Source organism: Corvus brachyrhynchos, unplaced genomic scaffold (assembly GCF_000691975.1).
Source record: "Corvus brachyrhynchos isolate BGI_N302 unplaced genomic scaffold, ASM69197v1 scaffold101, whole genome shotgun sequence".
In the NCBI taxonomy this organism is placed as follows: Eukaryota; Metazoa; Chordata; class Aves; order Passeriformes; family Corvidae; genus Corvus; species Corvus brachyrhynchos.
In genome coordinates this window covers 7,675,597-7,692,250 of record NW_008237239.1, presented here as the reverse complement: position 1 = coordinate 7,692,250, position 16,654 = coordinate 7,675,597, and the positions used below count along the sequence as shown (strand labels likewise).

General features: G+C 40.6%; 1 long non-coding RNA gene across 1 annotated transcript; it reads left to right on the top strand.

Annotated features, from left to right (window-relative positions):
* The first annotated feature begins 15,603 nt into the window (after positions 1-15,603).
* Positions 15,604-16,274, top strand: LOC108445575. Its single transcript, XR_001860475.1, has 3 exons — positions 15,604-15,710; positions 15,844-15,999; positions 16,151-16,274. It is a non-coding gene; the product is annotated as an uncharacterized LOC108445575 (long non-coding RNA).
* Positions 16,275-16,654: the final 380 nt, after the last annotated feature.

The window sequence follows — 16,654 nt, the reverse complement described above, 5'->3', positions numbered from 1 at the left end:
CACTCTTTCTGCTATTGATACAAGATGACCCCATCATACTTAGAATGATTGGGAGAAAGTATTCTGCAGGTTACATGTAAGAAGCTACCCAGTAGGGTTGCAGCACATTGTGTATGTTAAAGGCACTGTATGTTGAAGACACACTTTAAGGCACATCAGCTGGGAAAAATAATCATAGATACCAGGAGAAGAAGAAAAAAAAAGTAATTTTTTTAGAAATAAGTTCTCAGATGCTAGTATTTACAAGTCAGGTTTTGGTTTTTTTCTTTTCAAAAGGGTGTATCTTTAGTCCTTGGTATTTAATATGAAATTTTGTACAAGATTCCTAGGAATTACAAACACTTGGACTGTCACGAACAAAACCCTTTGGATTTAGTTTAGTCTAGGTACAGGATAAAGCAGGTAGGATTAGCTTTAAAGGAATGGGTAAGACGCAAACACTGTTGGCCTATCAATGCAGGGAAATAAAATGCAATCATTTGTTAGTTTGTAAGTGCAGGGGAAAAGAACATCAGTAGATGAACCTGGAAATAATGGAAAATTGAAATGGAGAATAATGGCAATAAAGCAAAGATTAGAAAATGTTCCCTCTGGCAATTTAGCTGTTTTGGAAACAGCAGGATTCCTGGTGGGAGTGTTTGTTCTTTATTCCTTGGTTTTAGTCAGATATATATTGGCATATATGTTGCTTTTATTACTCTGAAACGTGCTGCACTATTTCAAGTGCAGTGTGATATTTTTCCTAAAGTTTCCTATTTCTTAAGAAAAGATTTTAAAGCTCTTGTGTAATCATTGAAATTATGTTCTATACATAAATATTGATATATTCTTTTTTACTCAAAGTGCCAAAGGCTACTGTTTTTAATAATGGCTTATCAAATTATATTACGTTAGAGAGCAGAAATGTAATAATATATACATTGGAACTCAGACCTCTGCATGTATATTTGATAAGGAGCCTTTTGTAAAATTACTCTTTGTTTACATTCCACTGGTACCTTAATTTAAAATTAATCAAATAAATTGACAGGTGACATCTTCTTAGTGTTCTGATTTTCTTACTTGCTAACAGGCACGAATTTCTTTGTTAGGCTGTGCTTTACTGAGAAAAGAAAATACTTAAAAATAAAATATGTTTTTAAATGAGAATTCTCTATATAAAGTATTGTGTTTAATAAAATGTTATGCCATGTTTTCAAATGGAAAATAATTTGTAAATTGCTATAAATGTATTTTGTTAAATAAGTACAGATCAATGCTACTGTGTGAGTTTATTGTGCTAACATCATGAAATAAAGATAAAATTCCTCATTGATGTTTGATTATCTCTGTGGTGAAGCCAAGTCTCATTCCCCCCAAATTATTTTTCAATATTAGGTATCTTATGATGTGTAAAAGTAGTCATCAGTGAGAAACCTCGAGACCTTGCACAGTGGCAAGAATTTATAAGGAACAGTGTCCAAACTTGTCTCTAGCTAAAAAACATTTTACAAAAAACCCAAGTGAATTGGGAACTTCAAGCCTTGTGAGGATGTGCCTGTTCAGTCATTTTGTAGCGCCAGCTGCATTGCTACACCCCTAATGCCCCTGAACCACCTTGCTAGTATTGGGTAGAGCTGCCAGACGTGGTGAGGGCAGCCTTGGATTTGTGAATGAGAACAGGGCAGATGTCAGAGGCAAACCTGAGAGAACAGGCTCTCCCCAGGGGAAGAAGTTAGGATGCAAGAGTCAGCAGGTGTCATACACCCTTTGCTGGCAACAGTGAAAAACGTGTAACAGCACAGTGTCAGAAGCAGTCCTAGCTAGAAGCCACACAAGACAATGTGGTAAGCAAACAGCAAAGACTGTCTCCAGGCCTGTCTGAGACACCCTGAAATGGCAACAGCAGAGCCCAGGTGCCTGGGATGGAAGACACAGCTGTAGCTAGGGCATGCACTGACATTGCCAATGGCATAATAAGGAGTGCAGGGAGTAGCAGAGCCCCTGCAGTGCATGGCAGCACAGCAAACTGACTCTGAGGAGCTTTCCCAAGTGTGCCTAGGCCTTTGTGCAGGCTGCCCCTTTGTACATGTGTGGCCTTGGAGCAGGTAACCTGCCGTGGCTGGGTGGCACTGGGCAGCTGCCGTCGCTGCTGGCTCCAGCCAGGCAGCACAGTGCTGAGCGCTACAATGACACACATGTGCCATGCTCCCAGCCAAGGCACGCGGGGTGGGCTGACATTGCCTCAAGCTCTGTGCTGCAAATCTGGGCCACTCGGCAATCCCTGTCCCTTGACTTTCATGACAATTTAAGATGGGAACCCTCAGGCAAAATAGAATCAAAAACCAGTATATTGTCTGAAAGAAAGGGAAGTGTCTGTACAGTTGTGATCCTGTTCCCTCTGTGGTGACAGAAGGTACTTTCTTCTTGTGGCTGGGGCTGAAGACTGTCCTGACCCCACACATGAGAAGCTGGTTTCAGGAGAAGCCTCTCCTTTGGCCAACAGCAGAAGCTGCTGTGGCGGTGCATTTTCTGCCTTGAGAGAGGCTGTGTGAAGCATAAGGGGTGTGGCCCAAGGTTATGGTGTCCCACTCTCTGGGACGTGTGTTGGGAGCCTGGGAAAGCTACAGACAGTGATGTCCCAGGTATGGCTCAGAGACACTCTGTGAAGGATGCAAGAGAGTAAAACAGACACGGGTAGGATTCTGCTGAAAGCTGACATCTAATGCAAATCTGATTACTTCTCTTCTGGGAATGGCCCCTTCCATGGATCACAAAGGGTCCTAGACAATTAGTTCAAACATTTTAAAAGACACATCTTAAGCATCTGAATTTAGACTAAAAACAAAGTTCCCCTCTGAAGGCTATCTTTTATGTAGAGATTAAATTATAAAACTTCATCTAAGATGAGAAAGTACCTCTACTGACAAACCTTGTCATATTGTCTTAGACCATTTTGGCTACAGCAACAGTGTCACTAAATTTAGAGAGCTCACTGTGATCCAGACTGATGACTAAATGTGATCATGCAAAGGGGTTTTCAAAGGTATGATTGATTAAACTGAAACTTAAATCTATTTTGTGCTGGATTTTGTAAGATCTTCAGAGGCCTTGATATAAGAAGTCACATAAGACAACACTGTACCAGAATCAGTTTGGTATAGATTTATGAAGACCTTTTGTGTGATGGATCAGTGCACACCTAATTTGGCAGGAACATTTTAAAGGCATTAGAACCCTTGTTCATAAAGTCACAAATAAAATCTTTTCACAAAGCTCACAGAACAGAATATATGAAACATGGGATAAAACTTCCAAGTGTCTCCATACTCCACATTGAAAATGAAAGTGAGGGAACTCCAGCTGCATACATGTGCATATACACACACACAGCACAAAGTTAACATGTTCAAGCCAGGGTTTAGAAGGAGAATGCTAAACCTACAATTTAAATCAAGGAACAAAATGTGGCAAAACTGCAAATACTCTCTCTAAAATTTTTCTGCTTTGCCTGCAGTAATCTCTTCAGGCATTCCAAATATTATTTAATTATACCTCCCATATATGAAACCCGTGATTTTGCCATAAAGGATAATACCAATCTTCACATTCAATGGCTTTATCAGCACAGTCCTGCTTTTTAAAAAGCTAAGAACTTATCCAGAACTAAAGCAAGTCTGCTCAATCCTAGAAAGCACTTCTCATGTTTGAGGAAAAAAAAGAAACAAAAATTATCCCCCCTCCAAACCTCTCCCTACCTTCAAAGTTCAGGTGTCATTCAGCGTTTTCCTACTCTATTACTTTTCCAGTGCTGCTCAGAAAGAAATGGGAGTCATGGGGATTTGTGGATATGTCAAGTCTCTGCAGCTACTAAATGATGCATAAGGAAAAGCTCTGTTCTCTCACCAAATCATTCAGAGGAGATCGGAGCATATCTGAGTGCAATGTGATCCTGTTTCTGCTCCTACTTCAAACTGAGTTTGTGGATTACGATGTCTGTTCCTACCCTGTGCCGGGGCCAGAAGACTAGCTCTGCTAACTGAATAACATCACACAACTGGGACCAATAGCTTTGCTTATTTTTACCTGTAAACTATATGACTGTGCTTTGTAAACAATACCCATATTTGAATTTTCTCTAAAACTAGCTATAATGGTTTTTCCAATTTCTGCAGGCTAGGTTTATCAAAGTTCTCAGCATGCAGTTTTTTGTGTGTGCTCTGTCATGTACATGTTGATGAGATATTCTTTGCCTGAGCTACGTAACTGATCCAGTGGGCCAGTCACCCTGAAATTTGTTTGCTTTAGTCAAGGAGAGGTGTGGATACTTACTGCGGTCCAGTCACTTTTTTCATAGAGCATCAGGGGAGCTGAAAACTTATGGATGGTATCAGTTGCAGTCTCCTCTGATATTTCTTGTCTTCCTATAGCATTTAAGACAATTATCCTTGTTCTTTTAAGAGAGGAGAGTTTTCACAGAAGTGATTCCACCATCCTTTTTCTCCCAACACTGATTATGCACCAGCCTGGCACGGAATAGTTGTGGGCTTTGGCCACCTCTAGGTTTTCGTTTCCTGAGAACTACTATGGGTATGATGACAAACCAATGCCATGGTTACTACCAGAGAATGAGCAGAAAAACTGAAGAGAAGCATGCCGTTTAAATGATCAGGACAGCTTCGTATAGCACATTCTGGTTGGTAAAACAAAACAAATGTGCTGTGAGCTCTGTATGCCTAACAGATTGCAGACTTGTCTAACCTGCTAAACCAAGGCAGATCATGGAAAGAGGTTTTTTAAAACGCTTACATTTTTAACGAGATTTATGAAAGAGTTCTCCATTCACTAACTTCTTTTATGATGCAAGTGGAAGAATTCAGATACAAGTTTAAAAGCCCCAAAACTTATACCTTACCCAAGAAAAGAAAGTGAGTCAGGAGTAAGTTGAAGGTGCTTTACAAAATGGAAGATTAAGCAGCACTGAAAGAACAAAATCATCATTTTTAAATTTGCATGTGATTTTTATCAAGCAGAGTAGGCAGCTAATTAGTACAATCAGTGCTTTCTTAATTCCTCTTCAGTTATTCATCAAATAAATGAAGAGTGGGTCACTGTAAAACAACTTCCTTCATACTTAAGATACAAAATGTGCCTAGTTTACAAAGCCCTGAGCTCTTGTCATTGAGAAGGGTCAGGGCAGAAACCCTGGTGAGAAAGGAGCTGGTGAGAGTGTATCTGAATCTGTGAAGTGATACAGAAGCTACATGGATACTTTATGATATTCAAGATCAAACTTTTTGAATATTATAACAAGAGTAGCTAATCTAGCACTGGAGGTGCAACTAGCACAACAAAAATACTTCAGAACCTGGGAAGGAACATATTACCAGTCAAACTCACTGAGTGGATTTGTAGCAAGGAAGGTGAGTTGGACGGTATCAGTTGTATGCCACTATGCCATGTTAGACTGTACAAACAGTCTGTTGTTATAAAGGAAAACACATAGAGAGACACAGCAAGAGATCTGCTGCCATAGAAACAGATGTAGCTGCTAGATATGCTGCATCATTGCTACACTGAAGAAAAACCATGGATCAGCAGTATACCACAGACTGCATCTAACTTGCTTTGTTCAATCAGAATTTAAAATCCAAAACAGATAAATGATGATCAGTTATTATTTATAATATAATGCAGCTGCACCATCTTAGCATACTTTCTAACAGGACAGTAACTAGTGGAAAACGAGATGAAACACTAAAAAATTAAGGATTAAGTATCATTCAGAAGATGATGTTCAGAGTGCTTTACATTCTCAGAAAAATGAAAAAAGCCACAGTGCCTGATCATTCATTTCTTATCCAGACATTACTCCTACAGCAAAGAGTGCTTTACTTTTGCAGGTTTTGTTCCTATTTGCTAGGAAATGAAACTGAAATTCCATCTTTCTAATGCAAGGCCATCTGTCCTATTCCAGTTGATGGTACTTTCTTGTACATAAGGAATCCATCTGCCAGGATCATACACTACAGCAGTGCCCATTTCATCTTCTATTATACCCAATCTTGTTCCAGCCTTGTAGAGACTTACCAGTCTCTTTCACCTACAGTGCAACTGCTTTATGTGGAATCAATTAAAATTTTAAACAAATGAAAAGAAGCCTGTCTAAATCACTGCAGAAACAGGATTTTAAAGTTTACTTTTAGAAAAAATTATGACAACAGCTTAAGGCTGAAATGGTATTTCTCTGTAGTCAGTATCTCATTATTCATAATTCTCTAGTAACATGCAAATGCTTTTTTTTAATTTCTGCTTTTAAATTATGGCAACATGGAGCTTTGGATTATCCGGAGAGAGTTTAGCACTGATATACAGGTGATAGATTGAATTCTGAGCCCACCTGATTCTCACTTCTTAAAAGATTGGACTACATAAAATAGTAGTATAATAAATTACAGGCAGAGATGTAATATCTGTTATGTGTATTATATTTAGGGCACAGGGATGACAATTGGTAGATGCTATAATCTCCTGCCACTGTATTAATCTTTACTGAGTGCTGTCAGTTCCTGGTAGAATTTTGATGTTATCACTTAAATAGGAAAAAAATTGTATGTTGAAAATTACTCAGTGTTTCTCTTTTCTGTGAGACAAAAATAAAGTGCTCCATTCAAATGCACTCCTACATGGTTTTCACTGCATAATGGTACTCTGTGGCAGCAGCTTGCACAGTAATGCTGCTTTCTACTAAAAGGCATGAATTGACCTTATGTAAATTGCAGTAATTGTTTCCTGCATTAATGAAAAGATCCTTCATTTTTCCAGAAGAGGAAATTCAATTGAATTAAGATACTATTAATCCAGAAGTTCAGATATTTTCAATATTTACACATTTCTGGTACTAATACCATAGAACAACCTATGCAAGCAGAAGCTTCTGGATATGAACATCACAGATGTATCACTTAAGCATAAAAGTGTTGAAAGCACTTTATGTCTTTTTAGCATATACTTTCCAAATACATATTTTTAGATGTTTTGCTGAGCATCTAGTTGATTATATTGTCTCTTCACTAAACACAACATTTAAATCTATGTCTTCTACTCCCAAGTGCCTGAAAGGAGTCTTAAGAAAAAAAACTTCCATTCAGGTTGGCCTTGTTTTTACTCCTTGAGAGTGCTTGGTATATATCAAAGTAATGAGTGCCTATTAAGAAGGTGAGACAAAAGGACAGAAGATTTGTATATTGTATGCTGTGTCTTTTCAAACTGTGATATACATCACCTTAAAAAAAAATTTTAAAACCTCATGGTTCTCGGGACAGTGAAGAGTCAGTTAACAATAAACAAGATCCTTTACCTATCATAGTGAATGTTAAAAATTTCTGGAACTCTGTATGTTAGCTAACATAATCACTCAGTTTTTCACTATCTGAAATCCACTGGAACCAAATCAATCTTGAGGAAATGTAGACTGCCAAGATTAAATAACCTTGTATATTTGAAAACTAGCAGGAAATCTTCTAGCTTTTGCTACAACTTACAGCTACCTGCCCAGGTAAGCAATCATAATGGCAAAATATGGGACACACATGGACACATATATGATTGAGGGGTGGATTAAATTAATTTCTAAACAATTTTAAAAAATAGAAAGGCACATTCCCTTGATATTGCCAGAATTACTTGATAACTGCCAGTAAGAAACCTGTTGCACTATCCTTAGTATGACTGTGTAGAACGTGGATTCAAACAGGCTGAGTGCAGCTCTGGCTGTCCTTGGTCCAGCTTAAGTAGCCTGTGTGAGGCTTTGGAAATTGTTAGCAGTAAGGGCCTGGGAAATTATAAACCTGGAGTAGTAGTAGCAGGGTCAGTGATTCACCAGCATGGACAAGAACATGGACAGAATATGAACAAGAGGGGAAGACAATGAGGTATGGAAATCTTTGCTGTCTCCAGTTTCTTCCATTCTCCTTTAATGCTCTTAGAAAAGTGGAAATCCATGTATTTTTAGATTTTTTTATGATTTATTACTCCTCGAGTTCTAGTACACTAAACTACAACTCCATACAATAGGCTGTGTTTACCCACTTCATCCTTTTTACCACATCTTTACTTTTCTCTTTCCTTAGATTGTGTGTGTCCCAGGAAGTACAATCTCTTCCTGTTTGCCATTGCACAGTGAGAAAGATCATAACAGCAAGCTGTATAGATGGGCAAAATATGTATGGTCAAAGGTGACCCCAGAGGCTAATCCTGCCAGATGTTCATGTGCTTGCAGCCAGGACTCCAGGGAGGGTATTACCTCACCCAACACAAACTGCTATACCACAGCCCATGCAGACACTCTCGGGTCCTGCTGTATTGCCAGGCTGAATCACCAGCAGCATTGTGCCCCTGTGTCTACAGAAACAGAAGCTGACTGACAAACACTTCTAGAAGGCTGATACTTCTTCAAGGTACCTATTTTAATTGCTCTTCATTCCTTCTCTCCCTTCTAAGAAAAAGCAAAAAGATTCTACAGGAGCAAAGTGCAAATAATGTGCAGTACCATCACATTTTGCTTTCAAACCAGGAGCGTCTTCCAAAACAGATCAAATAATAAGCGCTAACAAAACCACCAAATCAAGCAGTAGCTAATTATTAACCCACACCAACTAACAAAAGCAGCAGCATTTCATCTCTCCCCTTAGCGTAAAAATTCAAAACTGTGAAATGAGAAATGTTCTAGCTGGAACCTCGTAAATGTCCTAACCCCACCTCTCACCAATCTGTCTTTCCTGCCTATCAAATCCAACTGACTGACAGGCAATTTGTATGAGCCTTTGTACTATGTAACCTCCAGTAATTCCTTCTTTAAAAAGCCTTTCACTCCTGCTCACTGCAGGAGGTGAAAAAATGTGCCTGTGTGAAGTAAACAAGCAAATTTGGCAGAAACTAACCCATCAACCCCCATTAGCACTACTCTTAGGTACGGCTATAGGCCAAGGGCCATAACTGGCGACTTTGTCATTGTTTTACTTCATCTCTCAAGAGACAGTGATGAGATCTTATTGACCCAATTAACATCTAAGTCCCATCAGACTATTTTAGATCAGATTAAGTTGAGATTGTTTGGACAGATGAAGATACAGAGCTAAAAAATACTGAGAATGACACACTTTCTGACATGAATTGGTCATTTCTTCAAGGAAGAGGAAGTATTGTTTCTCTCTCCCCTTTTCCCTAGCAACCATGAAAATTTTGGGTTCTTTTTCATTTATAGAAGAGCCCTGATTTCAGGATTGCCAGAAAATAGAAGCATCTGCTTGTAACCAAGGTATCTTCTGAATAGCACAGGACCTACAGTTAAAACCCTAAGAGCTTTTTAGACCTTATGTCTTATTATAGCAATTATTTCAGATAAAAGGAAATTACAAAGCCTGAGGTATGGGAAGGCTTTCATCACACCATGGAGTGCTCATATTATAATCCATCCCCAGGAGAGAACTTGCTTGACAAATACTATACATGGGAGCCTCTATAAGAGGATAAATAATTATTGATCTGCTGGTAAATTCTGACAGATCATCTTTTCTATGCAGCTTGAGTGAAAGACATAATCAGAAAGTCCTTGATCTGTTAATGGGCTAATAGCACTCTAAATCCGAACTACCTTGAAAAACACTGAAAGTTTTAAAATGTTATTTTACATTTTTCCCTTTTTCAGTGAAGTAGTATCAATGAACTCGATGCATCATATTGATACTATACTGAGGGTGTTGTAGTTTTTGGTATGGTTTTTATAGTTTTTCACTCAGTTAATGTTTAGCAGAATTATTGTCATTCCCACTAAGTTCAGCATAAGTTCTCAAGCAGTGCTTTTTGTCAGGGTGGTTGGCCAATGTCTCAAATAGGCCAAAATGAATAAACATTAGTTACTTAAATGAATATATAAAATTTCTTACCAACTGCTACATTTGTTCTTTAAGTCAGAGTCATTGTGGGAATTTCAAACAGACAAGCAGCTTTCCCTAGTGAAGGGAAAAGGAAAAAAAATCTGCAACCTTCAGCTATAATCCCATTATGCAATCATAGCTGGAGACTCCAAACCAAGAATGTCAGCCAGTCACGTTCCTAACAGAGATGGAAGAAATTTCTAGGCAAGGCACTCATGTGACTATACAAGTCATTAAATAGAAGTTAGAAATGGAAACAATCTCCACAGTCTCTTTACTTCTGTCCAGACAATTTGCCAAGAGAGGAGGTGACTAGTGCTGAAGAGGAATGAGAGAAGTATTGCTCCTTTTCTGCCAGACCAATTATTGTATAATCACTGTGCTGCTGGGAGTTTGGGGCCTGCTGTGGTAGTAGATCTGAAAAATCAGAATAACACACCTCTAGTGCACAAAAGGATAATGGTTTTCAAAAGATTCAAAAATGCATGAATGTCTAACAACTTGTATCCTGAAAATCTTCCACTGAATCCATGGGGGGAGGTAGCTGCAAAGTAATTAAAATGTTAACCATGTAAGATGGTCACATTTTTAAAGATGTTTATAGATATTTTGTGGAACAGATTAGGGTTTGGGTGTTTTACCATTTTTGCCATGAAATGAAACATATAAAATAAAATTTAAATGAACCCTCCATCACAGATCTCTGAAGCATAATGATGCTAAAAATAAAACGTTACCAGGGAAACAGAATGGAACTGAAATTAGCAATAGGGCCTGATCTAAAGCCACTGAAATAAAATGAGAACAGGATCAAACTACACTGAAGAAAATAAATCAAAAATAAAAAAGTCCTTCAACTGCAAAAGCTTTATTCTGTTAGTATCTCTGGTTATAAACCAAAACTAAAATAAGAATCCTAGTATGGCTCTTTTCAGCTGTCTGAATGTCCTCATACAGGGATGTGTGTTTGTGTGTGTGAACAAGACTCTCAGTATCTACTGAGCACCAATAGACTACAAGGGGTCCCCAGCCTGCACTGCACTTATTTCTCCCTCAGCATAAGAGCCCATAAGTTGAGTCAGTTTTACATAACTAAAATTTCATCTGTTCTATCACTTATGTTGGCAACTCTTCCCTCTGATGTTTTTAAACTCCTTCTAGAGAAAGTTAAAAGGTGGGAAATTATTCAAGATACATTTCATTAAGAGTCTAGATACTCTAATTTCAGCATACAGACACACACATTCATAAGGAGCAGAGTCACCTACCACAAAGTTAAAAACCTTAAAACTTCTCTATTTCTGAAAATGTTAGCCTACTCCTATAAAATGGCCAAATAGTTATTTTCAGAGAGAAGAAATTACTTCAGGACTAAATTATTTACAGAGAAGTACAACTCCAGACTTGACATCTCCATCCTACATTTGTTAATTTTATCACCAATCTGAAGCTTATTTCCTCACTTCACCCACAACTTCACTGTGGTACTGGTATCATGTACCTCTGCCACAATATCCGTTCCTACTCAAGTGATGGCAGGAAGGCTCCCCTGTTTTTATTATTGCCCCTCAACTAAAGAAATCTTAATGCTTACATACTCCTTCAAAAGACCAGAAGATTAATTCTCACCAAAGAAACTACCTGGCAGCTGAGCATTATTTTCTCTAAAATATTATTGTTTTTTTCTGAAATGGGACAGTCTCACAATGTCGGTGATAATCAGTGATTTTTAATGGCTATTCATTTTACTCATTTTTGGTTCTTGGTTAAGATTTCTATTTCCAACCCAAAGACAGCTCAATATTATTGGTAGTATTAATCATTTGTTCAGAGATGTCATTGTGAGCTAAACCTTTTCAAGTTGATGCCCCAGGGTTCATAAATAAATTTGCAAACTCAAGGGTGGATACTTGACTGCAGAAAATTACAATGAGACACAATTCACACTTAGGGAAAAAAATGTATATATGTATAAATGGTGATTTTACAGGTATTTATAGTCTATCTACATCAAATGAAGTTATTAAACATTATCAGCCCGTTTTCCCTTTCATACTTTCAACTTATTGCAGGTGACTGCAGGGCATTTCCTTTGAGTGGTAACTCCCATCTGTATACCCTGGTCCAACACATACAAGCCACATAAAAGATAGAAGGGGCTTAGATTACTTTTACTAATGTAAAGACCTTCCCCACAACAATGCATATTTAAGATGGTAAAACCTATAGCCCCTTAAAGTCTTTTAAGAATACTGTAAGCCTACCTTCTCATTAGCTTATTGTTGCTAATTGCAATGCAAACTTTTATTTTTACTCACTGTTAAGAACACTGGCTTTTCATTAAATAATGCTATTGATCAAAGTTTGAGGACCTGGCCTAGATTCAACCCCTCTAAGAACAGGTCATAGAAGAAGGGCACATCAGACTGGGCTCCCAGTGGGGAGAAGGAAATATGTAATGACTTTTTTGGGGAAATACAAGCAGTTCCACCTGGCTCGGGTTCATTCTGTAGAATCAGGCAGAGTAGCAGGTGACCTGCCTCAAATTCATAAACTTAGCCTTTAATTTTCAAGGGCATACAAGGATCTGCATTTGAAAGCAGTCATCTGATGTTTAGCTTCCTGACACCACTGTAAGTGGCTGTGTTATACAAAAAACCTCAGAGAGGTATAACTTGGTGATATCCAATGTTTAGCTTTTTCCGACACAGATATACGTGTAAAAACAATAAACGTATTATTGCAAGTGGGATCACAGCAACTGAAACAAAGTCTTTCATTGACTCATTTAGACTGGAAAGGACCTATAAGATTGAGTCCAACCACTAACCCCTCACTGCCAAGGCCACTGCTAAACCATGTCCATAAGTGCCACATCTACACACCTTTTAAGTATGTCCAGGGATATACACAGCCACTTCCCTGGGTGGTGATTTCCAAGCTTGACATCCCTTTTGGTGAAGAAATTTATCCAAATATCAAATATAAACCTCCTCTGGTGCAATTTGAGACCATTTCCTCCCATCCTATTACTTGTTACTTGGGAGAAATGACTGACACCCACCCAGCTCCATTCAGGTACTTGTAGAGAGCAATAAGGTCTCCCATAAACCTCCTTTTTCTCCAGCCTAAACAACTGCAATTCATCAGGCTTGTGCTCCAGCCCCTTCCCCAGCCCTGCTGTCCTTCTGTGGATACTCTCCAGCACCTAAATGACTTTCTTGAAATGATGGGCCCAAAACTGGACACAACACTCGAGGTGTGGCCTCACCAGTACCACTTACGGGGGACAATCCTTGCTCTGGTTCTGCAGGCCACAGTATTCGTGATACAAGCCAGGATGCCACTGGCCTTCTTGGCCACCTGGGCACACTGCCAGCTGTTGTTACAGAGACTTCTTGTCCCATGATGCTCCCACATCTGGTGCCCAGACTGGACAGATTAAAAACATAGGTCATCACACTACTTCTCTTTTAAGTGATTTCTGTCCTTTTAGTTACATGCTGAACCCAAGTAAATAGTGGCCTTGATGGCAGACACCAAGGTCTGTCATCATCACAAGGAAAGTTAGTATGTCATCTTCATGTCAAGGCAATATTAAAAAAGAAAATGCACACCTCTTTTTTTGATGTTATTTGACATGTAAATGAGTATAGCAGTGACACTTTTATGTTTTATTTATAAGACATAAAGCAGAATTAATCTTGAGGGTTATTCTGAAGTATTCAAACAGCATTTTGTTGAAGTAGGCAGTCTACTATCATGTTATAGAGCACAAAATAGCAATATCTACCTTAAAATGTTCACTTGGAATAGCATCAGGATTCAAAATAGCAAACCTCTGGCTCGAGTGATTCCATTAACAGCTCACTTGTCACTTCAGTATGAACTGAGTTAATTTCTCTTATAAAAACTTCTTTTTAGGAAAACAAAAGGTCAGAGAAGAAGAATTGATTCAAAATATATATATTCCCAATTTTAGTTTAGAGTTTATATGTTTGCTACTTTTATTTTTACTCATTTATTCTTATTTTTATGTATTATTTTATGTATTTAATCTCCATTATTGCAAACCTGAACTCAGTCTAAATGATGTGCAAGCATCTTGCAGACTTTTACTACCCTAAATGCAAGAGCAGCTGCTGAATATGTCAACGAAGCCAAATGGAAGCAGCTGTCTAGATTCCACTCCTGGAAAAGGCTACTGGAAAGGCGGCTTATCAGAAAAAAAGAGAAAATCCCATGATACCCAGCTTTTATTCTCTGAATGACTTTTTTAAATCCCACCCTGCAGTACAGTGGAAAAAGAAGGCTTACTGAATATGGGGTTTCAGAGTGTCATCATGGAGAATCGCTTTGGTTGGCATGGGGCCTTGGGAAAAAATGGCGGGCCAAGTCTGGCAGGGGCGAGGCAAAGAGCAAGAGGCAAGACAAAGACTAGGATAGTTAATGGGAGATTGGGCAAGGAGATTGTAATCTGTAGTTGTTGGAGATGTAAAATATGCAACCCTAGAAGCTGAAGTTGGTAGCTGCTGTACTGCTGGTTTGTAGCAGTATATAAAGATGTGCCTTGTACAATAAAATTTGGCTTTGCGTGCACCCGGCCAAGTCCATGTTCAATCACCAACACTTCTCCTCCATGCAGGCACCTTAAAGACACGTGCATGAGCTTCCAAACTAAATCCTGTGCTTGCGTGAAACAAAGGAAGAAGCAGCAGGTGCTGAAGAAAAGCAGGGGGTTCTGTGGCTCAGTTTTGCTCTCCACTTGGGGAATCACAGAATCCCAGAGTCCTTTGCGTTGGAAGATCTCTTAAAGATCATCCAGTTCCAACCACCCTGCCATAGGCACAGGTGTGGTGCAGGCATACCTGTCACTAGAATTGGAAGAAAATTTACCCATGTTTACCTTTCCCCCTCCTGGATTTCAAGCTAAGATGAAAAGATCAGCTGGTGAAAGCTGAATTTTGGAGCTCACAGAACTAGGAATAGGAGTCTCCAAGGGGACCTGGTATGTTCTTTCAACCTTTGTAAGATCCTACAGCTGGAGCTCAGCCCTGTGCAGCCCAGGCACAGACGCCAGGTTGGTCCATTTCAGCATCCCCAAGTCTTTGTGGCTTCCTGTGCACCCCATGACTTCTGAATGCATTCTTGAATTACCAGCTACTGCTGTGCAGGAGATGGGAACACAGTGCTTGGAACAGCCTGTTTGGCTCATTCTTGGGTTTGCTGCTCCTGACTAAAGTCATAATCAGGAGTATATGCTGATGTAAATGTATAGCTGACCACCAGTGACTTTTTATGTAATGTCTAAAACCTGTGTGACTGTTCAGAGACTCTAAAATCCAGAGGTGAAAATTACAGCTTTGGCATTCAAAAATCCTAGAAATTTTGACATCTGAATTTTCTGGTCAAGGATTTGAATGCCAATGCGGAAATTACAAAAATATTAAAACTTGTTTTCATGGGCAACCCCTTTTAAATGGCATCAGTAAACTTACAGGGAGCAGGGTATGACACTGGGGACAGACAGTACTTAGCAGTTAATGGCTTCAGATGTGGGAGATTAATTTTTTGCCCGGTTTCACCCAGTAGTTCAAGTTTTCCCAAGGCTTTGTTCAACTGGTCATTGCAGATAACTTTCACTAGATGCAAAAAGATGTAACAGCAGAACTTTTGAAGAATGTGCCCTAGGGATAGGGAGAAAACAGCAGTCTGTTTACGTGTAATAGCGCCCCGATACCCAGCCCCATCGCCCTGCAGCTGGCTGAGGCGCTCCTGCCACTCTTTGACAACGTAAGGCTTGGTGCCCCCAGCCACGGCCACTGGGTGCCTCCTGGACACTCTGTGCCCTGTGGATTTTCAGGCCTGCGCCCAGGTGGGTCTGGAGCAACTGATGCTGAGGTCTTTTTTGCTTCCTTTCATACAGGATGATAGCCAGGTGCAGCTGCTGTCCATGTCCATCTTCCGGACTTTGATGTCTTCTGTGGAAGAAGGAGGAAAAATGCCCCTGAAGACGCAGGTGTGCAGGAGCCTGGTCCCACTCTTCTTCCACTGCCATGATGAGAACCAGCATGTGGCAGAGGTGAGGACTCGTGGGCTGCTCTGGCCCCCCGGGAGGGGGCTCGGCCTCGTGGGCACCTCGTGGGCTGCAGCCTCCTCCTGGCCTTAGCACAGGGACGTGGGTCCTGTGCCCTGGGCTGTGGTGCCATCTCTGGGTCTCTGCTGCTCTCCAGGCCTCTCAGGCAACGCTGCTTTGTGTGGCCAAGTTCCTGAAGAGGAGGGGTTTCAAAAAGCCGCTGAAGAAGCAGCAGCTATGGAAGGTTGCCGAGTGCCTGGGAAGGACGGCCAGGAAGCCCCAGCTGCAGCCTGGAGAAGCCCCCTTCCTGCAGTGCCCAGTGTGTGGAGCTGGCAGCTGTGCCCCTGCCCAGTGCTGCACCCAGAGGTGCCAGCCTGAGCCCCACACGCTGCTCCCTTCCCTGGGCTGCGCGGGCTCTTCTCCACCCTCCTCTGGCACCGAGCCGGGCGCCGATGGAGCCCTGGCCCAGCTGGGCTGTGGGGCGGGGCGGCACTGCAGCTCCCCAGGCAGCACCCGGCCCTCGGCCCTCTCCAGAGCCCGGTGACAGCGGCTGCTGGCCGGGCCTTGGGGCTGTGCGGGCAGGGGAGGCCAGGGCCAGGCGAAGGGAGCGCCCGGCCCAGGGGCTGAGCCCGCGCCCACCGTTCCCTCCTGGCGCCTCTCT